The sequence below is a fragment of the Etheostoma spectabile genome, chromosome 5, assembly GCF_008692095.1.
Source record: "Etheostoma spectabile isolate EspeVRDwgs_2016 chromosome 5, UIUC_Espe_1.0, whole genome shotgun sequence".
Classification (NCBI taxonomy): domain Eukaryota; kingdom Metazoa; phylum Chordata; class Actinopteri; order Perciformes; family Percidae; genus Etheostoma; species Etheostoma spectabile.
The window spans coordinates 14,192,179-14,217,134 of NC_045737.1; the positions used below are offsets into that span (position 1 = coordinate 14,192,179).

Here is a 24,956-nt window from a genome sequence, read left to right on the forward strand (position 1 = left end):
ATACAAATAAAGCTGCCTTGCCTTGCCCAACTACAAACAGACTAGAGTTGCACGAATGAACAATGCGTTTATATATTGGAAAGTTTGTGAATACTGTTAATCCAGCAGGATGTCAGTAGAGAATCAAAACTAATCTGATTCCAATTTCTCTAACTTTAAGAACTGCACTTTACTGTAAATTTATTATTTTTTTATTCTAAAAGTTACAGGTGGAAAAAGGACAAGCTCCATGAATCACATGAAGTCTCTGAGAGCTTGAGAAAATATCAGAAAATTGTCAACACAATATTTTTATGACATTATCTCCCAAAATTTGGGTTTAAAACTATTGATTCTTTATTAAACTCTCCACAATCCTCCTGCCTGGAAGCTTCATTTGAAGTCTGTGAAAATGTTCTTAGCTACTTTTTAGGCAAGGTTGCTAATATCAGAGCCCATATCTCATCCCCCGCTTTTGACCCTTCCATAGCAAGGCCTTGCTCAACTGTTCTCAACCAGTTTGAGGCTCTGTCGCTTTTAAATCTCACTGAAATCGTCACTCAACTAAAACCCTTATATTGTCCCACTGCCACTGTGCCCCCTCGCCTCTTTAAGGAACCCTGAGAGACTATTGGTCTGAATGTCCAAAAAATCATAAATAGTAGTTTGGCAGCAGGTGTCGTTCCAACATATGTCAAAGTAGCAGTTGTTGAATCCCTGATTAAAAAAATAAATCCGTATTCCTCGGTTTTATTCAATTATAGACCTATCTCGAAGTTTTCCCTTATCTAAAATTTTTTAGAGAAGACTGTACTTCTACAGCTGCAGTCTTTTTTAGATGTATGTGGAATTTTAGAGATTTTTACAGCACTGAAACTGCACTTTTCAGAGTTTTTAATGAGCTCTTGTTAAACACTGACTCTGGCAATTCTGCCCTACTAGTGCTTTTAGAGCTCACTGCTGCATTTGATACAGTTTACCACAAAGTTCTTATCTCTCGTCTAGAGCACTGTGTTGGTATCAGGGAGTCCTATTTGTCTGGGAGATGCTTTTCAGTAAAGCTTCAGTTCATCTACTGCCCCCCTTCTTTGTGGTGTTCCACAGGGCTTAATTCTAGAACCACTTCTCTTTTCTCCCTATATCTCCTCCCCCTAGGAAACATAATTATAAAGTATGGCATCTCCTACTGCTTCTATGGGGATGACTCCCAAATATATCTGCCCCTCACAAGAGGTGAAAACAACTCTCTCATACTTCTGAGTGTTTAAAAGACAAAGGCCTGGATGGCTTTTAATCTTTTACATCTAAATGAAGATAAAACTGATATTCTTCCTGGGCAACCTGCAACAATATGCAAAATTGATAGTCACAAATCTGGGTGTGAACATAGACAATTGTTTTACACTTGATAAAACAGATAAATAATGTTATTAAATCCAGTTCCAAAATTAAACTTGTTTTATCTTGAGGTGATAAACATATTACAATTACAATTACAATTGTTTGTGTCTATTAGTTAAGAATACTGCAGGTTTTAATCAGTACACATGATATAGGCACAACAACAAGCTGTCTGTATGATAAAAGCACACAAGGAAAATACTGAAGAAAAAGAAAGAAGATGATTTCTATACATTGTGTAATGCAGCTATGAGGCCTGTTTGTTTGTAGTCCAAGACATTCTGTCTGATTAGAAAAACATACATGTTAATTATAATAATCAGTCTAGTTGCAGGCTTGTGTGGGATAAGAAAAGTTGTGCAATTTACTGATTTGCAGGATGCAACTGTTAAACCAGCAGCAGCAGTGATGGAAATTGCTGTGGTAATAATTAAGAAGACCTTAGCATATTTAGATAAATTAAGCAGCTGGATTTACAGCATCACTTTCTGGCTAATTCCCCTTGCATCCTCATGTGTAGTGTCAGAAATGCTCTCTCAGTGTTTACATTTCGTTACCCCGCTCATTCATTCTGATTGTTATTTCTAAATCTATAGGGCCTGAGTGCACAGATTCACCAACAAACCACAAATTGTACAGCTAGAAAATGTGTGGTGACGATCATTATCGAATACTGAACAATGACATCTAATCATGAAAACAGTATGCAAGTGGTATTGATAATTATCTGAGGGAGTTTCAGTGTGTTTTCAGTGTGTGTGCGTGTGTGTGTGTGTTTGGGGGGGTTAGTGCAGAATGCTAATCATCCTCAACTGCAAAAGGCCCCTGTAGGTTTAGGAAGCATTAATTCATGATATAAAAAAATACAGTTTACAGTAGTTGTGTCTGGTTATTCTGTGGTTTATGTGCGGTTTCCACACATGTAAAAATATCACACCAGGGAATATACTAATTGTCTGGTTCATGGTGAAGGCCTCCACTCAGACAGGATGAATATGTCCTTGCAACAGTGTTGCATCATGGGAATGGATGCATTCAAATTGGTTGATGGGGAGGATCCAGGCAAACACCCAAAGAGAGCACTGAGGCTGCAAAACCACAGTGGATTTTTACATCTGTCTGGCCTCATTGCTATGCTTAGAGCCCCGAGCCACATTTCTCTGCTTCCACCTAGGGGTAGAGCACATTGGCAACCCCACCGCACTGACAGATTACCGCCCTAAACAGTGGTGCCTCCGCCAGTGAGAAAGAGGCCTGCCAGCAACAGCTGTCCTTTAGCATTGGAAATGCTAAATTCTCCTTTGACAAAGACCAAACAGGAATAAGTGTCAACAATGGAGTTAGCCCTGGAGTGGTTGCTAACATCTTGTAACTTTCTGTGTTCCGAACCACTTCTGTTGGATACTTTTTATTCAACACAGCAGCTGAGTTGTAAAATGTATTGTGATTTTTAATTTTTTGGCCCCTCTGCTGCCTGTTGTAGATGATAAAGAAAAAAAAGAAGAAAAAAACACAGTGTCAACAGTGCTCTTGAACTTGAGCGGTGCGTTAGCTGGCTGCTATGCAAATGAGGTCGGAGGAGAGGAAAGCAAACAAATCTGTTAATTGATACATCCTGTCAGTGAAGGGCCTCAAGGATTACCTGGAAGAGCTGAAGTGTCATCGTTGGATGGCTGTGACACACTCCAGGAGTTTAAAGTGTATCTAATGGGGATGTTAGCAGTCGTCCTCTAAAGGCTAATGGCAACCATTTTGTTGGCTGTGGAGAGGTGCCTGAGCTGTCGAGGGCCAGGCATTTGGAGTGACCGAGGTGACCCCAGCATACAAGTGTGCGGGTAAGTTCAATAGCCTCTCCAGAAAAAAGCCGTCCGTGGCAAGAAGACACTAATTAAGGTAACATGGACGGCTAAGTCCCACAAGTGTAGCACACAGTTGGAGTGTATACTGAACCTTGTCATGTAGGTCACTTTGGAGCTTTTAGCAATGGTATGCATATTAATGGACCTCTGCCACAGCAGTCACTGCCTCGGCGCTCATGGGGTGTTTTGTGTACCAACTGTGGGGCTCTTTTCTGAAACATATGCATTGCAAATTAAAATTACGGCTGGTTAAAGTTAGCACAGGTCCCTGTGGCATTTAGCCATAACAAAAATAAGAGAACATGATGCCGAAAGAATCATGAGTTACTCATGGATGAAATTATTGCAGTAAAAAAGGTTAGGGAGATGACCTAATGCTTAGTAATATGAAGAAAAAAGAAATCTGCCATATGATTGAAACCCAAATGAATTCAGGGTCTGTGCACTTCTTTTGTGTTTCAAGTAGCGATTTACCTAAATCAGGTGGCTTGTTGACTGCATGTTAAAGATATAGGCCCAGGAGTTGTAAATGATTCCATATGGTTTCACATTCGCAAAGGCTCACTGCACTTCTGTCGTTTGGTTTTAGATCGTGTAGTAACACCAAAGGCTGTGAGAGTCAGTAACAAGTGGACAACTTCCAAAGCTACTGAACACAATAATATTTAAGACAACAGTGTGCTTCCAACTTTAAGGCAACATGTTTCTTTGTCCCGTTCCTGATTCAACACGACAGTGCCCTTGTGCACAAAGCCAGGTCCATGAAGAAATCGTTTTCCCAGTTTGGTGTGGAAGAACTTTACTGGCCTGCCCTGAGTCATAACCTCAATCCCCATCCAACACCCTGACCTGATCACCCAACATCAGTGTTGGACCTCACTAATCCTTGTGTTTGAATGGGTTGAATGGGAGCAAATCCCTGCAGCCAAGTTCCAAACTCTTGGCAAAAGTATTCCCAGAAGCGTGGAGGATGTAATAGCAGCATGGCCCATGCTGAACCATGTGGAACCCCACAAAAATTGTCCATGAATTTTTTATTTAAAATAAAATTCTGGTAGTTTCAGATGTTTTAAAATGTGCATTAAAATGGGTGAATGGAAACGAATGTGCATACATGTTACACATGCAATACACGATAAATCCGCATTAATTGGGACTTTTACTTTACAATACACTAATAAATACAAAGGTTGAGTCAGCAGTCAGGAATGTGCCATTAAGCTGCATATGAAGCTGTTCACCAGGTGTCCTATGACTGCCGATTTGACCCACAGTGTCGTGATATCCTTCAGTTCAGTGGCATGCATGTGGCACGGATCTTCAGCTGAGCCTCACAAATCATCTGCCGCAATGTCAGTCAAGCCTTGTTTACAGATAACCAACATCCTTTTCTTCTCGCTTGGCTGTCTCGGTGCAAAGTCGGTCGGGGATGTGTGATGTACATCATCGGTAATCAGATAAGTTGGGTACCATCCTCCTGCTTTCTCTCCAAAACAACATGTCCACTGAACTGAAAGCCAGAGTGCAACTGTCACATTAGCAGCCAGAGAGTACTCACTCTGCTACATGCCTGGTAAACAAACCCCGAAAGATGTTTTGCATGACAGACAGAGTGACGGCTCTTTCAGGCGAGGCCAGAGCGTCGCCGAAAAGAGCCGCCATCCTCTCCTCTCTGTTGTCTGTTGAAACTCTAACCAATTAAAATGTCAGAGCAGGGCTCATATTTGAATATGCATGACAGAATGTTGCATTTATGCAACAAAAAAAGGGTTGAAACTGCTAATTATGTGGTCAACAGTCTATCACTGAGCTGTTTTACCTTCTATTTTAATTTGCACATGAATTCTCTCCTGGAGTTTTATCTCACATCAAATTGTGTGCGCTTTCAAGTGGGCTGCTTTAATGAGGCATTTCATAATCACTGAAAGGGATTCTGTCAAAGAATAGTGATAAAACCTCCCCGATTCCAACTAACTGTTGTTTGTCACTTTTCATAATGAGCCTCGGTCTTGTTAGCTTTCCTTTTCCTGTTGATCATAATAGAGTCGTCACAGTTTTGTCAACTCCACATAGCTACTTTCTCATGTGGAGGCGACACTAGGCGGTTTAAGTTATCACTTGATGAGTTTTGCTTTGAGCACTCTGGCAAAGTTGGACAATTATTTCTGAATCCCTGGGCTCTCAGAGGAGCGAACATGATGGAAACAGCCAATTACAGAATGTGATTTATTAAATTGTAAAAAAAAAACTGAAGAAAAAAAAGAAGCTGTGTTTGTGATGTTATTGGAAATGTCATTAGTCGAAATAGATGTTTATGACTGCGTGACTGAATGACTCATGCAGTTATAGTCATGAACTTAACTTAATTAATTAATGTAAATATTTAATATATTCTATCAAATTCAGAAAGTACAGTTAATCAAACTGTTTCTGACTAGTCTAGACTGACAATAACAAACTGGCAGTCCAAATTCAGCACAAACACAAAGTATTTACCCAATGTCAATTCCACAACCACAGGGCATCCCACATCCCAGCTGGGACACTGAAAGCCTTCTTCTCTGTTTCTGAGGTAGGGAGAAAAAAATCCAGTCAGACCCTGTGCCGCTTGCCAAAACACTGCTCATCCAAAGTCATTTGCAGCAAAGTCCATTATCATCATCACTTGTGGTGATGAATTCCCTATGATGGTGGCAGGCCCGCAGCAGCCTCCACTCATAATGACATTCTGCTCTTGTTGGCAGTCACTCCCCGTCAGATGGCTCATTCCCAACAGCCAGCGTGTCAGACAGAGCACACACACAATACTGGGCTGGGCCTTGCCGCCAGAAACAGGAATGGCGCTTGAAAGGCAGACTTCATTTTTGGGAAGGCCGCAGTGTTCAGTCCAGTCAGCATGTTACTTTTCACTTAATCATCTGTGACATTCTGATATGAGAACATTTTGTTGCACGTTTCTGTCATGTTTTTATTTTAAGCTTTTTACTGTTCTAAACAAACACTGATGTGCAGGTATTACCAGGGGGAAATCCGCTGGTACACAGGAAGAGATGCAAATTCTATGACACATTTACTCCCAGTTTGTATGAGCAGCAAAATCATCAAAACCATCATGGCTGAACAGAGAAATAAATGGCACTCTAACTTCATAAACAGAGATTGAAAAGATGATGGATGAATGATGGATTAAATGATGTCAATCTCCAATAATCACCTAAGGGTGACATGAAAACAACCCTATGTCAGGACAGAAGGCTGATATTGGATGAGTCTGTAAAACTTCAGAATACCTTCAGTGAATTTTTTTTTTAACGTGCTACACAATGTTTTAAACACACTTTTTTTCTCTGCTCATGGCAACTGTGTTATGGCTAATGTTTGGGATGTGGTTATGGCAAATACAATATGGTTAAGGTACAGTAAAGGCAAAACACTAATTTTAAATTCTGAGAACTATTGCAGTTACGATCTACTCTAAGCAGGCAACATAAACTGTTAATCGGATGAGAAATACAGTCTCCAGCATTCACTGTAAGCAATCAATATCAACAATATAGACAACCAGAAATAAGCACCAGACTTAATATTAAGACTTGTTATGGAGTATGAATGTGGCTGATAAAAAAAGTTACACATGCAGGTGGATGCTTCATGGTATTTGACCATCCGATCGAAACGTAAAGAGAGGCATCGTAGATCTGAAGTTCGTTCAGTTAAGGGAAAGGGAGGGACAATGATGAGCTTCCCTGATTTCACTGCTGGACCAAATTAAGGTTGATGCCCCATGAAAAGGAATGTAAGAGGAGCTGCAAGGCCAATAATATTTAAAGCACCATGCGACTAAGTCATCACTTTGGAAATAAAACAGCTCTCTGGACACATGGTAAGTCTGCTTGCTCCAGTAGTACGATTCAACAACTCTGTACAACAAACGACGCTGCCCTTTAAAATGACCTCTAGAGCTACACTTTTATGGGGTGGTCGGATTGGGTCTTTTACTGTTTGCTTGTTTGCAGCAACATACAAGACTACAGAACAAAAAGTTGAAAAACGTTTCTATTTTTCATAGAGTTCTAGACGAGGTATTTACATTTTAAACATCTAAACACCAGAAAACCACAATATCTGTTTCTCAAATTAGTAACTCATGCCCTAAAATTACAAACAATCCCAAGGGGGGGGGGGGCTTAACTTCTATGTGATAAAGGCCCTGACTACCCTGACAATAGGTTCAAAAGCTCGATTTGTTTACATGTTTTGAAGATTGTTTTGACTAACAAACAACCCTGACATATGAAATTAAGAAACTGGTATGGCTGACAACTTAGCAAACAGTTGTCAATGAACTCATCAAACAGACATGGAGCAACATGCACATTACTTTGGAGTTGAATGCAAGTGCAATATTCACTCCTTGTAACTATGGTTTAGTCTCCATAAACTCTGAAGGGGGGGGGGGGTTGGGGGGGTTAGGTGACACACAGTCATTGAAATACTTCTCAGTAGAGCTTTAAGGGTTTAATGTGAAATATTGTTTTGATAAAGCTGGGTATAATAACAGCACAGGATGTCATGACAAAAACAAAATGTACTTTCTCTCTTTTTTAAGATGATAACAAAAGATTGATTTGTAAGATAAAATAGGAAATCCTGGGAGGTGCAAAGCAAGATGGCTGAAGGTGACTCTAAGCCCGAGCTTATCGGGGGATTCGGTAAACAAGAGGCCTGGCAAGCGCAGCCCTCGGCTGTTGACAACTGGTGATGGTGACCAGGTGGGATATGTTATCCTAACAGTCTGGAACTCTTGTGAATTATTTGCTGATAGATATAAACAGCTGTTATTCTTGGTAATGGAAAGCAATTAGAAACATCTGCATACTTGGCTGTGAGCGATGCCTCCGAATGGCGGCCGTTGCTCCCAGGTGCCACTGGGAAATAATTACATCATCAGGACGGGGGCCGAGGCTGGAGGACTGCTAGTGATCTGTGAAGAGCAAGGAGAGTCCAAAGAGGGACGGACACACACACCCCCACACCCACTCACACCCCCACAACACACACACACACACACACACACACACACACAAAATGTATTTGTCAGACTTGTTAGGACATTCTGTTGATTAAATTTCAACCTCCAACATTTTCTTTGATCCTACAAGTAGTCCTAATCCTTAAACCCAAGAACTATACTATAAAACTAAACTTAACCAAAGTCTTTACCTAAACTTAACCGTCTTTATTTCATTATATTTCATCTATTTTTTAGTGGCACTGGCTAGATATCCTATTAAAGCCTTTTCTCCCAAAATCGTATTCCATTTATACTACACAGTATCAGCCCTATTATGGCCCAACCACCTGAGCATCAATTTCAAAGTTTTTCCTGTGTAATGGGTCACTTTGGAAATCCCTGATGTAATTCGACACAGTGACCATCTCATTAAAATATTGTGCAGTCTGAATATGGTTAATACTCCTGGTGTAATATGCACTTAATATTTGCAGTTAGAAACTTAGTTTACCCCAAACCCAATCCTAGTATAATCTGAGCTGTTGACCTAAATAGTAAACTAACCTTCAATTTAGCTCCACCCTAAACAAAAACTCTGATGCTAATTCATAGCATGTATAACACATTGCTTCATTAAAAAAAAAGAAGAAGAAGAAGCATCTGGAGTTTTTGTGAAGGGAAATATCCTCGTTCAAACATCTTTAGTGAAGAGATTGTTATGGTTGTGTATATTTTTGTTTCCTGTATTTCCCTATTGATTGTTTGTTTCTGTACTGTGGGTTGTTTCCTCTTTGTGTATTATTCAGTGATTATTGTGTAGGTTTCTGTTCCCTGTTATTTGTTTTGTTCACTGTTTTTTATGTCCTAGTTTCCTCCTTTGTCTTGTCTAGTTGTACTTCCTGTCTTGTGTTTTCCAGTAAGTATGTTCTGTTTCCTGTTTGATTTTGGCATTGGCACTAGTTTTACTTCCTGTTTTTTCTCTCCTGTCTGATTGTTCTGCTCTGCCCTGATGTGTTTCACATGTTGTATCACCTGTTCCTTGTTTGCTCTCTTGTATTTAACCTATGTGTTCCCTTTGTCTCATGTTGGATCATCTTTTTGTGTTGGTGTACCGTCAGCGTGTTTTAGTCAGTGTGCCTGTGTTCGGAATCTTCCCTGTGGTTTTACTTTGTTATTCTGAGTTTTTCCCCAGTCTCTAAGCTCCTGTTTTTTAGATCCTGTTGTTTTTTCATCATTCTGGACTTTAGTTTTTGCCGTCTTCCTTTTGACACCTTGTGTTAGCCTACCGCTTTTTGGATCCCTGTTTTGGTTGGAACTCTGCTTTTTGTTAAATTCTCAAGCTCAAACCTCTCCTGCCTGATCTCTGCATTTGAGTCCACACTGTTGACGGGACAGGTGCAAACTGCAAACCAGATCAACATTTCTCAATAGCAACTAAAGGTAAATGTGCTGCATTTATATAGCGCTTTTCCAGTCTTAACAACTGCTCAAAGCGCTTTTACATCTACAGGAAACATTCACCATTCACACACTGTGGCCGGGGCTGCCGTACAAGGTGCCACCTGCTCATCAGATAAACATTCATACACATTCACACTCCGATGTGCAACTTGGGGTTCAGTGTCTTGCCCAAGGACACTTCGACAATGACTGCAGGGGCAGGGATCGAACCACCAACCTTCCGATTGGCAGGCAACCGCTCTACCACTGATCCACAGCCGCCCACATCTGCAGCTACTGCAGCATCTGCAGCTACTGCAGTAAATCCAACTCGTTAGTGTTTCAGTACAGTCAACCATAAAGTAACTTATCTTTATGGTTGAATGTACTGAAACGCTAAAGGCAAACCAAACGCAACACATTCATTCAAGTTACTGTATACATTTCAGCCTTGAAGATGTGAGGATTCAAAATAGCTTTGTTAAACTGTCCTCTCACCAAATGTCTGAAACTCCAACCGCATTTCACAGGCGGACAAGTACAAAAACACACTTATAAACAAACACCCACAGAAGTAGACAGCAGACATTTGTTATGGTGATAATTAATTCTGTTTTCCAAGCAATATTAAAGATGTGTCTTGCTCTGATATTGAGTATGAGAAGTATGAATTCCCTCTAAACATCGTAAAGTGAAACTCTTCAACCCTTATAAAACACAAAAAATAGACAAAAACTGGCAACAGTTTCCTTGGCGTGGCGAATGTGTTGTTTATTTGTAGTATTCTGTCCATTGTAATTAATTTGTTGCAATCAAAGATTAATTTGCACCAGCCATTCTAACATGCTTCTGTAGAGTAAAAAAAAAAAAAACTGTTTTGATCAATTCATCCTTTCATCTTTTTTCTACAAAAATTAACAGTGATGATTTGTTGATTTTACATTTACTGCCAAAAGACAGTATAGAGATTAAAGACAGTATAGAAAGCTCATATAGTCAACCTATAGGATTTAATAATGGGAGTATTGTATCTGCCAATTCATGTTTATGAGTTTGTGTTTAACCTATGACATCTAGTCACTACGAGAGCATAATTCCTCAACAGCTTCCACCGAACATATTGCTTTATGTAGGATCAATACATCTGGGATACTTTTTACATCTCTGAAAAATGTACTTTTCAGTCCAAAAGTGTACCTTTTCAGTGTAGTGTATTTTGCCCATCTTTTGTCTACGCCCCTTTACTGGAAATGTCCTTGTGATATTTGATTTGCAGTCAGTCACACCACAGTGTGTCTTCCTCTAATTGTGTTGTGTATGGAGACGCTGACCTTCTGCCCCAGCCTCTTCCTCGCTCTAAACAATGCTGTGCCTTTAAGAGTCCCAACTGTGCAATGGCTCTGAATTTACCCCCACGAAAGCATGACTGTGACTCTCCACATACATCAAGGTACAGGCCCCTACTGAGCGTGCTCATCAGCTGTAAATACCAGCAGTCGGTGCTGCTGTGATGAAATGAACAGTCTGGGAGATTTGATCATGTTGTGAGGTGGCAGGTTGGGCCCGATTGTTGACGTGTGTGTCCTGTGGGCAGAAGGTCATGGGCCTGACAAAGAGTCCTGACAAGGTGTCCCTGAGCACCACACTGACCCCTAAAACTTAATAATGCTAATGTCATCAACTAAAAAGGCTAAAATTACAACTGCATATAATAAGGGTGCGCAAACCCCCCCCCCCCCCCCCCAAAAAAAAAACAATTTACATTCGTATCGCGATTCAAGCACTGCAGATTCAAAATGAATTCATAGAATTCCAAAAATCACATGGGAAAAATGAAATACATTGTATGTAGTAGTATGTACATTTACATACTGTGAATAGTTTTTTTACTTGAGAATCGTTTTTGAATCAAAAATTGATTTTGAATCAAATCTTTAGGCCTAAATATAGATATCAAATCTGAATCATGCACCCCTAGCATAAAATGACTGGATGACAATTGGAATGTCTGAATAAGCTCAGAGCTTATCTAACAGCCTTTTAAAATCACAAAATGTAAAAGGAAAAAGCTGTCCTAGTTGAAGCAAGGGCGGCAGTTCAGTTTGAGCAGGAGAAAATTCTGCACTTTTTACAATGGCAATATCAGGTGCAGTAAAACAAAATTAAGAAAAGATATCCAGTTTTTGTTTGTATTTCCTGAGTAGCAAAATAAGAAAATAAATTTGAACTTATTTTGGATTGTTTAAATTGGTGACACAGCTGCAACCACAGGAAAAACATGGAAATATTTCAACTCAGTTTAAACATTATTATAAACTATTTATTTAACAAAGTATACTCCCAACTTCTTATCTGCCTTCATACTAACAATTATAGATTGGCAGTCATTTATATGTTTCAGATAGTTTAAGTACATTCATAAAAAAGTATGTCTACCAGATTAAAGTGTTACTTTGGTCTGGTCATTGTTTGGCTCTCCATCTTCATGTAGCTCATTATAACCTGGGTATACTGGGATTGCAGATGTTTAAATTAATGCACTTTGTTTTTAAAGTTAGTGTGAATTGGATGTAACTGGTGGATTGACAGTTTTATTTTATTTTAAATTGTAAAGTACTGTAAAACTGAAGTAAAGCAGACGGACAAGCACCAATTGCTAAATCTCATCCACAAGTTTGGAAATTTTACAAATCCCGTGTATACACAAAGCTGTAAGTAGGTAATGTCCAGTCTGTTGGAGAAATATCCCTTTCTCTAAGCAAGAAGAACACAGCAAAATCAGAGGGTTGGGGGGGGGGGGTGTTTCCTTTTCTACTACATAGTCTCTGCAGCCGACAGGAGCAGCTCCAACACAAAACATTATGTTTGTGCCTTTGTTTCATCTGGGTCTGTAATCCCTCGGGCAACAAACAGAAAATATCCGTCAGAACGGATGAACCTCCGGGCCGTGAGTCGCGGCTGTTGTGGCTGGATATGTTGATGCCGACTGGCGTACCTGTCACAGAAAGCTGCAAGCGTAGTTCAAAAACGAGGTGGCTGGTGTCACACGAGTCTGCTCAGAGAGTGGTTGACGAATATGAGCACAGCAGCGCAGCACACAGCGAGTCTGTATCTGTCAGCACATCCTTACCATGACTTTTTTCCCCTACTTTGTAGTGTGTTTTGGGGTTTGATTTACAGGAGGACTAAATGTGTCCTACTCTGTTTGAGTGCTAATCTACAAGATCCTGTTTGCTTTGTAATTTGCCTCCATAACTTTTTTACAAATAGCTTTTTTGGTGTTACCAATGAAACAACGCGAGTGGCCTTGCAATAGGCAAGGCAAGGCAGCTTTATTTGTATAGCACATTTCAGCAACAGGGAAATTCAAAGTGCTCTACACAAAAACAGTTAAAAAATAAAAACAGATAAAACAAGAATTAATAAAAGTTACAGTGAAGTATAAGAAATTAAACATTAAAGAAATGAACAACCATTTAAAGAAAGGCAACATCAAAAAGATTTGGTTTAAAAGAAAAGAGTAGCAGCGGATCTGCAGTTTTCTAAAAGTTTGTTCCAGATATGAGGAGCATAAAAACTTAACGCTGCTCCCCCCTGTTTAGTTCTGACTCTGGGGACAGAAAGTAGACCTGTCCCAGATGACCTGAGAGGTCTGGGTGGTTCATAGTGTAGTAGCAGATCAGAAATGTATTTTGGCCCTAAACCATTTATCGATTTATAAACTAGCAAAAGTACTTTGAAATCAGCTGCAGCTGTCTGATTTTTTAGGGAGACCTGTAAAGACACCGTTGCAGTATTCAAGTCTACTGAAGATGAAAGCATGGACAAGTTTTTCCAAATCCTGTTGACACATAAGTCCTTTGATCCTTGATATATTTTTAAGGTGATCATAGGCTGACTTTGTAATTGTCGCTGTGTGACATCTCTGTGCTCAAGTAGCAGTGCTATAGCCTACTTCCACCCAATATAGTCACATAATGTCATTATCTGCCTAGGAACTCGTCTAGTCTTAATCTGCATTGCTATTTGTACTCGTGAATACGCAGGACAAAGAAGTGATTAGGTTTTGTTTTTGTTGTTGTTGGGTCACTTTTACTCACAATATGCTAACTGGCAACATAGAATTCCATTTACTACGCTAAGCTAAGCTAAGCTAGCGGCGGCGGCCCCGGACTAAGACCATGCAATGCATTGAGACAAATGTGTTTGCCCACCTATATAAATAAAGAGGAGATGGTGAATAACCCTATTTCAAACGATGGCATTTTTTTTTAACTGTCTTTTAAACATTAACCACTATCTTTTCTCAGGTTATAGACAAATCTTTCCGTTGATTCAATTATAACCATCCCTAACCATAGTTTATTTGCCAAAACCACCTTTTCTAACCTTAACCATGCTGTTGTTGCCACGCATGAATAATGAAGACAGAAAGACATAGTACATAGTCATAGTAAATATTTCTGGGGGTTGCTGTAATGTCAATTGTCAATGTCCGTTCTTGTCTGGTGACAGGGTTGCACTGTTTAAGCACAAAAGGGATTTATTTCCCATCAGTGACATTTCAGGTCAACAGATGCAATGGTTAACATACAGTGAATTGCATTGCTGGAAGCAGTGATGGGACAAATCCAGGTTAAACTGATAAAAATGGTACAGCACAATCCATATCCTGGTGTTTGTACCAGTGTGCCTTTTGGTATAGGTTAAGCTGCCTACTTCTACTGTAATACCATAGTACATGGTGAATAACGTGATTCTGACATAACTCAGACGTGTACAGTCTGTTAATCTACTCATGGAGACTGTGATGTCCTCATACTACAAGTCAAGTACATGATCAGATATGCTTTTGTAAATGCTTTTCATTTAAACTGACCTGGTCGTCTGAGTTGATGAAAAACAACAATAATAATAATTGGTGTATGGAGGTACAATACAGCATAGTACAGTGGATGAAACCAAAGTACTGTCCTCCTCCCAGATGGTCTGTTCAGCCTTTTAATAATGAAATCTGCTTTTGTGTTATTTAAAAAATTACAATAACCTTTCCTCTAATCCCCCGACTTACGACCCCGTACACCTGGATTTCTGTGCTGCACGTACGTCCGAAATCCCCCTGGCTCTTGATAACATATTAGGATTATATCTCGGATATGGTTCTTTGATAAATAGTTTAGATAAGCATATCTGTTTAATTTTATCTACCCGCCCTCCCTCCATGCAGGATTACAGTGAAAGGGTTGCTTTTGTTGAGCGCGTGCACTGCAGTCTGCAGACAGAACATGCAAACATCTGTACAACAATTCATCAGAAAGAATTATGTATGGCAGACTGGAGGGCTCTAAGCTGTGTGTATTTCAACATCCCAGTGTCCTCAATGACTGAGGCAGATCATAAATAATGGAAGCAAAATTAATTGGTTTATGCTATGAGCATGTGTTCTATATATTGATGGCATACCGTTGGTGTGCTGTTGCTCTATGCTGGACTGGACATGTATACTGCAGCTTCCAATTTGATGAATGATCTAGATCTGGTGGCTGGAATTATAAGGTTTAGGTTCAGCTCATATTAATGAAGACAACACAAACAAACAAAATAGAGGGAAATATTTCAATACAGCTAGGAAAAAAAGTTAAACAACAAAAAAGTAAGTTGTCAAACACAAATGGGTGAATTTGTTAACAGAAGTTTTTTTCCACGTTAGGCTATGCTCCTTAGTTCAGTGAGGTCTGGCTCACCGACTGTGACACATGTATTTAAGATTCTTTGCAAGAAATTCATCTGAAGCTATTGAACACACTGAAGTGGATCCTATTTTAACAACTAAAACAAATGCATGGCCAGCCCAAGTCTTTTTGGGTCCTAAGTAGATTTAGTCCTCTCGCAGTCCTTTGAACACAATTTCAGGCATTCCAGAGGAAACTGTAAATCCTTGCTGCACAGTAGCCATTACCTTTATCCTAATATATAATGTTATAGCTATTAAAGGATGCAACCCTACCACCAGACCTTTTAAGAACTTTTAATACTGGGAAATTCTTAAAAACTCAACAAATACATTAGTGGTTTCTAAAAGATGCCACAAGAAACAAGCACAATCTTAAAATAATTATTTACCATAATGTTTTTTCACAAATGTCATGTCATGTTTTTCAAATAACTGGTGGCACTGGTTCAATCTGTATCCATATATCTGACTGTTTATTGTAAGGTATTGGTTAATCTTCACACCTCTACTGGAAACGCATCATTTTCTGTGAGCCAGAGAGGTTTCCCCAGGAAAGATGTACATGATTTACATTATTTTAATTTTTCATATTTTTAACAGGCAATGATTAAGTTATTTGGGGGCTTTTAGCATTAGTGATAGACAACAGCAAAATGTCATTTAAATGGAACTAAGGCCTGCGTATTGACTTTAATACTACTACCTTTAATTACCAGTGTTTAATTTTGAAGAAAAAAAAGTGTTACACTTTTAAATTATGCATGCCGCATTTGACCATGAGGTCTAAATTTTCTAGGCCAAACACCCTGCTCTCTGTGGGTCGTGACCCCCCCCACCCTCTGCTTTGTTTTTTTACCTTGCGTGCTGGGGTAAATACCCCAGCACCTGCATGTTGTACTGATTTCACCCAGCCCCGGCAGATGGTCCTCACCCTTCACTAAACACACACTCCGGCACCTGGGACGCTGGGGGAATCCTTCCGTGCTCTTGCCACTCTGTCAGAGAGCACATGCACATATTATAAACACAGATGCAATGGCATGTGTGCAGGCATGCGCGTCTGCAAGCATGCACATAAATGCAACGACAAGTGGGCGCGGAGACGCAAACAGGCAAGCGCTTCTCGTTTCCCCACATAACACAAATTCATTGACGTGTGGAAAAAAGGTTTGAATAAAACAAAGAGCTTTAAGAGAAATGTACTGAGCAGCTTTACATTTTACAAACTCATTCGTACAGTACACAGAAACCACATCTTCAATAATTGGGGGTTAAAGTGGATTTGAATTTACAAATAAAAATCAAAAATGTGGACAAAATATATTATTTCAGTACACTTATAAAAAATGCCAAAAATGACACATTAACAGATACATTTATGATATTTAATTCAATCAACTAAATTGATTATTCAATTTTACCATGCATAACACATGCACACAACATTATAGACATCTCTTCATCCAATTTAAAGACTGTGTTTTAACTTTGTGTCCATGTACTTTTGAACTGGTCAAACAGGTCATAGAAATCCCAGCCTGTGTGCCCCATTATTTGATTTTGCTGCCTTTCACTAAAATGTATCTTGGTCTAAGTTCACCCACTATGAACCATAACTCAGTTTAACCCACTGTATGTATGTATATTTCAATACAATACATAGCCGAAAACATGCAGACACCAAACATTGCACCCATGTGTCATTGTCAAATGTGTCCATAGCCTCCACTCTTCTGGCTGCAGGATTTGCTCCCAATCAGCCACAACAGCATTAGTAAGGTCGCCCACTGGTTTGTTTATAAACCTGGCTTTGTTCATGGCACCACTGTCCTGTTGAAACAGGAAAGGGCAAAATAGAAACTACTGCCACAAAGTTTGAAGCACACTTTTATCTTAAATATCATTGTACATTGCAGCATTACAATTGCTCTTCGCTGGAACTGAGGGGCCCAAAGCAAGATAATGGCCCTAGACCAAAAGGATCAAAAGGTGTGTGGAAAGAGGAGCCCAGGTCATACTTCTGACCATATAATTTTGTTCTTACTGTGCCTTAATTATATCCTGTGGTTGTGTTTTTTTTTTTAAATGTTCTCTTAATTCTAGCTTCTGGCCAAATACTGACATAAATAATGATCAGAAATCCTTCCCTCAGTTTTACAAGTTAGTGTTTTTTTTTAATTTCTTCATTTTAGTTTTATTCTGTCTGACTTTATTTTTTTGTCTTATCACGTTATGTTAATATATTAAATGACTTCACTGTTGTTTTGGAACAGTGCTTTATAAATCAAATAAATTTTTATAGATTTTATTATTATACATTTTTACTGTAAAATCAAATATTACACATACAACACTTTGGGTTCTGACAACAGAGAAGTTAAAATCACACACATACAGCTCGAGAGATGCAGGCTGTGTAAGATATGCTGCTGTTGTCCCCTCACAATGAATCACAGAATAAACAAGCAGTTGTACTCAGATTCGTTGTGATGAGGAGGAGCTGTTTCTTCCTTGAGCTTAATGTGAAAACCCCACAATCACATAACTGCGTGCCTGGACGGACGCGACCGCAGGCATAGTGTATAGACAAATACACGCCTTATGGCGACTGTTGTTACACTTCTCTCTGATTTAATTAAAGAAGCCTTCTGTACTAGCAGTGCAGCACAAAGGAATGTTAATGAAGGAATGAATGGCTGCTGTTTACCACATTAAGCGCCGCACCAGCCGCACGCCATCCAAGAAGTATCCCTGAGTGGAATTACAGACCGGGATGATCTACTTCATATGGACACAGACTTCACTTTTCATATCTGCACTGTCAGAGTGAGCAGCAGCAAATGCCTTTTGTTTTTAGCGTTAATTAAAATCCCCAGCATGCTAATGCAATGCATCATTTATGAATTTATGATCCAATCACAGCATTACATCCCTGCTTTACAGTGCCCATATTATGCTCCTTTACAGGTTCCGAATTGTATTTTGAAGTTGTACCAGAATAAGTTTACATGGTTTCATTTTCATGTTTAGGTCTCTGTTTTAGCTACAGAGTGAGACATCTCACATCTATACCACCTTTATTGGGAGTCACACATGTGCAGTATCTAGGTAAGATAACATCAGCTAGATAAATCTTTCTCCAACTTTGGTCAGTGCAAGGCAGCTTAGTTAGCTGGGAGACTTCTTCTAAACGAGGGCTCACTTGTGGAATGCCTGCAGAACAGGGACATGGAAGTAGTTATTTTGTAGATTATGGTGCACTAGTGTGTTCATTTGCTGTGCCATTGAGAATGAGCTAGCATGCTAACACTAGCATGCTACGGTTTGACGGTTTTGAACAGCTCACCCGGAAAGTAAAGGCAGAGGACATTCATAAACCTGTATCTTACTCAAAACAGCATGGATGTTTTTTTTCAAGTTTGTATGAGTGTGGAAGCACCAGAGACAGAAAATTGTGTTAACTGTCATTTCAGGCAAAGTGTGCAACCCTCCAGTTCCAGTCACCATCCCCCGCGGCACCCTGGGTCTTCCTCCAGTAGAACACTCCGTCCTTCTGTTCAGCATAGGGGTCCTTCGCCACCACCACCAGTGTCTAGCCTCCATTGGGGGGATATGTCTTGTTTTGCTACCCCTCTAAAAATGATTTTATAATGATGGAGTCTAATCTTTTCATATGCATATGTACAATAAATCTTTGCAAATCTGCAACAAAGTCTCTCTTGATCTGGTAATTGCATTTACCCTTGGCCTGTCTGGGCTATTTACACACAAAGTGATGCAGAACTTCACTTCAGCACAGGTACCATTTTTGTTTAACCTTTCGGGATATTAATGAAACTTCCCACAATGTTTATTCAAGAACTTAAATGAATCAGAAGCAATAAATCACACCCACGTGTCCAAAGCCCCCAGACACAGTCAAGGGAACTGGGTAATAAATCACTGGAAGAAAAGGTAATGTGGCCTTATACTTCAAAGTTTAATCGCCACGCAAAGAATCACTCTGTCCTCGCAGACGGCAGAGTCAAAGATACTTTGAGGTCCAGACCTTCACTCCTGTCCCACATCAATCACACCTGGGCGTTTTTAATTTTCTGATTGTAGATCTCTCTGCTGCTCAAGATATCGCGGGACAAGTTATTTTTTTTACATTTACTTACACTTACCAAAGCAGCTGTTACACATGTAGTTTTTGTAGCACTACAATGTTAAAAAAGGGTACTGTTAAAGTGTTTCATGCCCTGCACGGGATAGGTGATATGTATGACCCACTTTAATTTGTAAATGGAACTTTTAATAACGTTCAGTGTAGAAGAATCTCGCATCTAATGCTCTTTTATTTTTCACTTCTGGATCTTCTATCTCCAACCATTCTACACTTTAAAATCAACAACCTTGTCTCAACCTCACGGTGCCTTTGCACCATTTCACATGTATTTGTTTATATGACAGAGGCAGCGCATAGCTCCTTTGCAGTACAAGAGTTAGCTATAAGCTAATTTTCATCTGTGGACCCTGCAGGATACAGAAAACCTATGTACTTCCTCCACTATACCAAACTGTATCTAGCTGCCTCTGTACTGATTTCATTACAAATTAACAATGACCCCTTTGAAACTGATGCAACCCCAAAACAGACTTAACACCGATGGCTCATTCATGTTTAATCAATAAGGCAATGAATTCATTAGCTAAATCCTGATTAAAATGAAATTTTTGCATTTAGCTCATCCTAATTAAAATTATTCAAAGCTGCTATCTTAATGTTTTTTAAAGTGCTTGTTGCTAATGATAACTATCTGTGTATCCATGTGTTTGCTAAAAAAAAAAAAAATTATACCAGATACTGATCTATCATACAATCCCATCCTTAGAATCAGCTCAAGACATCTGTAGTATTAACATTAAAATCCTTCCTCATGCAGCTTTGAACACTACTCTGACTACAGCATATGGCCCAAGTATTATGCATCTGTGACAATATACCAGCATTTTCATAATCTGACAGTAACCTTATTTCTATTCAGGGTAAAAAAGATAATAGATAATATGCGTATGCTATACAAATTGTCAACTTGCTTTCAGTGTGTCACAGCCATTTCTTTAGTTGTTGCTCATACTGGATACTGTTTTCCTCTGTGTTCACGATTGGATATTATGTGGTTAATATTTCTTTGTCTCAATAGCACAAATGATGGTTTATGCACTTCTCCTTTTAAATTCAATATAACATAATGGTCACTGACTTTTGACCTTCTGGGAGTTCATTTTTTAAATATTTTCTGTGCAATATCAATCAAATATGGTATTTAGATTGGATTATCTGTTTCACCATGCATCCAATCATTATGATCCTTCTTTGTATGGAAGGTACAGACACTGCAGTGAAGGAAGTTGCTTTGTATGCCGTGAGAGAATGTACAGATTTCTGGAAGTGTCTAGAAAAGTACATTTAAATGCATCACATATTCATTCAAAACTAAGACATGATCTGATTTGGGGTATGACTCTTAACTGGTTTTACAATTTGATGCGATAGGATTATCCTGTCAACAGTTCAAACCGATTCAATATCACGATGCGTCCCCTCCTCAATATTATGTATTGCTACACATGGTTTTAACCAACAAATTTAGATATGAACTCCCCTTTATATTATCTGCTCTTACAAACGACACTTCCTGAATGTAGCGGACAAAAAAAACAAAAGTCAAAAACAAAAAAAGCAGTGACTGGAAAATCAACAAGCAACATCAGTCACTGCATCGATGCAGAATTGTCCAGGTCCGCATCTCAATGCATTTATGCAATGATTAATTTCAACACCCCTTATGATGATGTTGCATTAAAAGATCTTTAACCCCAGAACAACATTTATAATCACACACTCCTGTTCTGTCTAAGGCTCTGGCTGCTACATCGGTTTTTATATTTTAAACCACCTATTAAAACAAGTTTTTATAGACTTGTCTTTTATGTAATAACATTTGTTAAAAAGATTTATTTTGACTTCCCTTTTTGTGACTCGGCTCTGTTTATAGATTTCCCATTGTTAATGTTATGTTTTTGAATCATTATTATGGCCCCCCTTCTTCATATTATCATTACTATTACAAATTGTTTCATGTGAACTGGTTACAGATGGGAGCCGGGACATTGAGTGAAAACAAACGATAGCACGACAAGCATTAGATTAGTGGATAATATCTCAAAGCACACGTTAATTTCACACTACAGTTTTCTGTTGCCTTTCACATGACTCAGTGAGTCAGGAGTTGGAAACCACTCAGTGAAAGTTTCTCACATCTCTGTATGCTTGTACAGTCCATGCCTTTTGAATGTTTCTCTGCACCCTAAAGATTAACCAAAGACATCTGTGCCAAAAGTGATGATGATGGTGATGCAGTTTGGGGGGGGATAGATTAAAACCCTAAGCTATTGACCCATAACTAAAGTGATGTTTGAGCTCATAATCTTTTCATCTTGAAGTAAGTGAAACCCGCTTTGTTGGATTTTGACCGTCAGACAATAGGGAGGATCATTTTAACATGGCTCCATGCTGAGCAGTTGGGAGGGGGGGAAGAGACCAATATTCACCAAATTGTAGCTATGAGCCTTGGCGTGTTTTACTGCACTTCCACTACAATAAACTAATTTCAAATCTAAAAAAACGTTGGGAAGCATCTTCAACATGCTCTTGAGGTTTTCCAATTCATTGTGTCTGGCAACGCGATTGTTCCGATACAGTGATGCGAGAGAAAGCAGGATGCACTTGGGATCCAGGCAATTTTATTACACCGAGTCAAGCTGTTTCAGTTCAGGATCCAGGCCTTTGTGGAAACATGGCACAAACAACATTATGTGTTATAGCAACTTCGCGCCGGGCCTTGTGATATGTCCATCTGCCGTGACTAGTGTTGCAGACCGCGCTGATGTCCCTGCCTCCCTGCCTGTTCCCTCGCCTCCTCTTACTGAAGCCCCCCAGGTTGCACGACCGCTCAGCCATAGTCGCCCTCAGGGCAAACTACTTTTTTTATTCAAAAAAGGAGGATTTTTTCTGTGCTGTTATGCTTTTGTGTGGACGTAGAAGTTTTTACTGGCAAGGTGTGCTTAATGGCTACAATTGGGCAGGATGGTTAAATCAGTATTTAAAACTTTTTCTACAGTACACACTGTGTCCAATCTGCATAGAGTTCACAATAACGTATGTGTGTATGATAGGGCATGTAGGTCCAGATGGGGCTATTGCAGTAATCCAACCTTGGTGGATACTTTTTAATACTGAAGGACTTTTATTCTAGGACTTGAATCAGAAGTTGGACAAAAACTTTTAAAGAAAAGACATTTTTTATTAATAGTTCTGTAATTGTTTAAATTGTCTACATTTTTTTTTAAACTTTGATGTTTTTGGCCTAAAAATTAAGATACAGATATTTTACGAAACCGGTGCTTCATACCACGGCATGATTCCAACTTCCAAGAAAAAAGATCCATGGCGCTTCTTGCAAAATGCACACAAGAACAATTCTACATCAGATGTCAAATAATTATCCAAAATCCAACCAGCAGAATGCACCAACTGCCCAAAACCAAGCAAATGACAAGCTGTTGTCAAAAAACACTGCAGATTTTCAGCTCATCACCTTCCTGCTACACTTTGATCTGATTTCACTTTGTTCCCCAAGATTACAACACCAAAGACTATGCAGAGCATATTGCCGAACTTTAAAAGAGGTGGTAACCAGATACCTCATCCTTAAATCCAAAAAAACAAAACAAGCCGATGCTTAATTCATATCATGCATTTATTATAAAGTATTTTTTTGAGATGGCAGGGTAGGCGGGTCAATGTGAATGAGGTTTTTAGGGACAGACTGCAGCGTCTTACAGGCTAAGCTCATACGGAGACATATTGAGACACACTTTCATTTTGTGGCTTATACTTTCTTGGAGAGGGATGGACAGACATTTGTGGGCAGATGATATTTTGAAAAATAAATAAACAAACACATGTCATTGAGTGTAATGGGGGTCAGGGGTGGGGAGCAGTGAGTGGGGGTTCCCAAAGAGCCTTAAGCTATCTGCAGAAAGCTGATTATGCTAAAGTAGAGGATTCTATTCAACTAGACAAGTTTATGTCTGTATTAATCAAGGAGAAGAAGAATAAAATTAAAATCTCAGATGCAGCCTCTGTTCTATGATCACTTGGTACATAATCAGATATGGTGCATCAGAGGGAGAGAGTTATCTACAGTATGGTGGCACACAGTGATGAGAGCAATAGGGGATGTTCTGGCTGAGTGAATACAATAGTGTTATGATATTACTGTTGGGGCTGTTTTATGGATTTAGTGGTGTGCTTGATCCATGCAGCCGTGCATTAAAAATTCAGGCCATCCTCTTTTTAATTTGGCAAAGCTGAACCAAATTAGCATAACAAGAAATCTTAAATGTTATCAGATCTTTTTTGTACTCTCTGAAAACTGAAATGAGAGCCGTAATCTGCAAATAATTCCTTTCGGGGATGGAGACAAAGAGTTGCAATAAAGCTATAAATTGCGCAGAAAAGAGACTAAAGTGGCACGTCTTTATCATTTCACCACTACTGTAATTAGTCTCTGCAATTCATAACATTGCAGAGACTAAATCATGACAGAAATCATGACAGAAATCAATTGTTTTTTAGAAAATTGCTGTTTATCAATCTAACAATTAAGTTTTAACTGTTAGCTCCAGTGCACTTTTTTACACTTTACATACTCATAATGAGAAAGCTGACAATTTGCATGTTATAGGTTTAGTTTTGAAAAGTTTAGTAACTGCACGTCAGGTCAAGCAGCCGTATATTCAAAAACAGTGAGTAACTTCTGTAGATATTATAGCTGTAGTATATTTTTGAATTTTGTAAATTATCTTGAAGTATCTCATTTATTTGAATCAGCCAATGCAAAACTGGGGAAAAGCACAGGCTGATTCTTGTGATCCTTGATTACAATATGGTGTGAAATGCGTCACTGCCGGTGAAACAGACCATAATTATGTAAGCACATGAATGGACTTTATTGGCATTGTCATCCAGGACAGGTGCAAACCCATAAGCCATGACAAGCTAATCTACATTTCACAGTATGAAATGTGTCGGCTTGTTTGTACTACAAAAACTGTGAAAACATTCTACCTATAATATTATATACCACATACATTTTACACTAAACATAACTGCTATGCTCAACATAGTGCATATAAAAGTGTTACGATGAAGCCCTTTTCTCTCAGCTTATAGCTCAAGTGTTCTTGGAGCACCACAGCTTTAACACCAAAGAAGCATTAACCATCTGAAAGGATTACTGTCAGAAAACTATTTAAAAGATAATCATCAGTTTCTGAATATTATTTTAATACATCATAAAAAAGTAATTCTAAATAGTTTCTGTTACTATGACGGAAAAACGGGTCCCAACACCACCAGTCAAAGTGACTGAATGAGGTACTTATAACAGCAGCAGGTTAGAGGTTACCCCCCCCCCCC

At 39.1% G+C, this 24,956-nt stretch overlaps 2 long non-coding RNA genes across 4 annotated transcripts in view; one reads left to right on the forward strand and one right to left on the reverse strand.

Annotated features, from left to right (window-relative positions):
• The window catches only part of LOC116688840 (uncharacterized), a 78,599-nt gene that overhangs the window by 22,292 nt on the left and 31,351 nt on the right, over nucleotides 1–24,956 (reverse strand). For 2 of the 3 annotated variants that reach the window (XR_004331867.1, XR_004331868.1), the window contains exon 3: nucleotides 8,119–8,223. This is a non-coding gene — a long non-coding RNA (uncharacterized LOC116688840). Of the gene's footprint in view, nucleotides 1–8,118; nucleotides 8,224–15,156; nucleotides 15,237–16,283; nucleotides 16,423–24,956 lie in introns of all 3 variants that reach the window. The other variant, XR_004331869.1, reaches the window with a different exon arrangement.
• Nucleotides 13,457–24,956, forward strand: part of LOC116688842 (uncharacterized) — a 20,803-nt gene continuing 9,303 nt past the window's right edge. The window contains exons 1-2 of the long non-coding RNA XR_004331870.1: nucleotides 13,457–13,595; nucleotides 23,560–23,564. This is a non-coding gene — a long non-coding RNA (uncharacterized LOC116688842). The remainder of the gene's footprint in view (nucleotides 13,596–23,559; nucleotides 23,565–24,956) is intronic.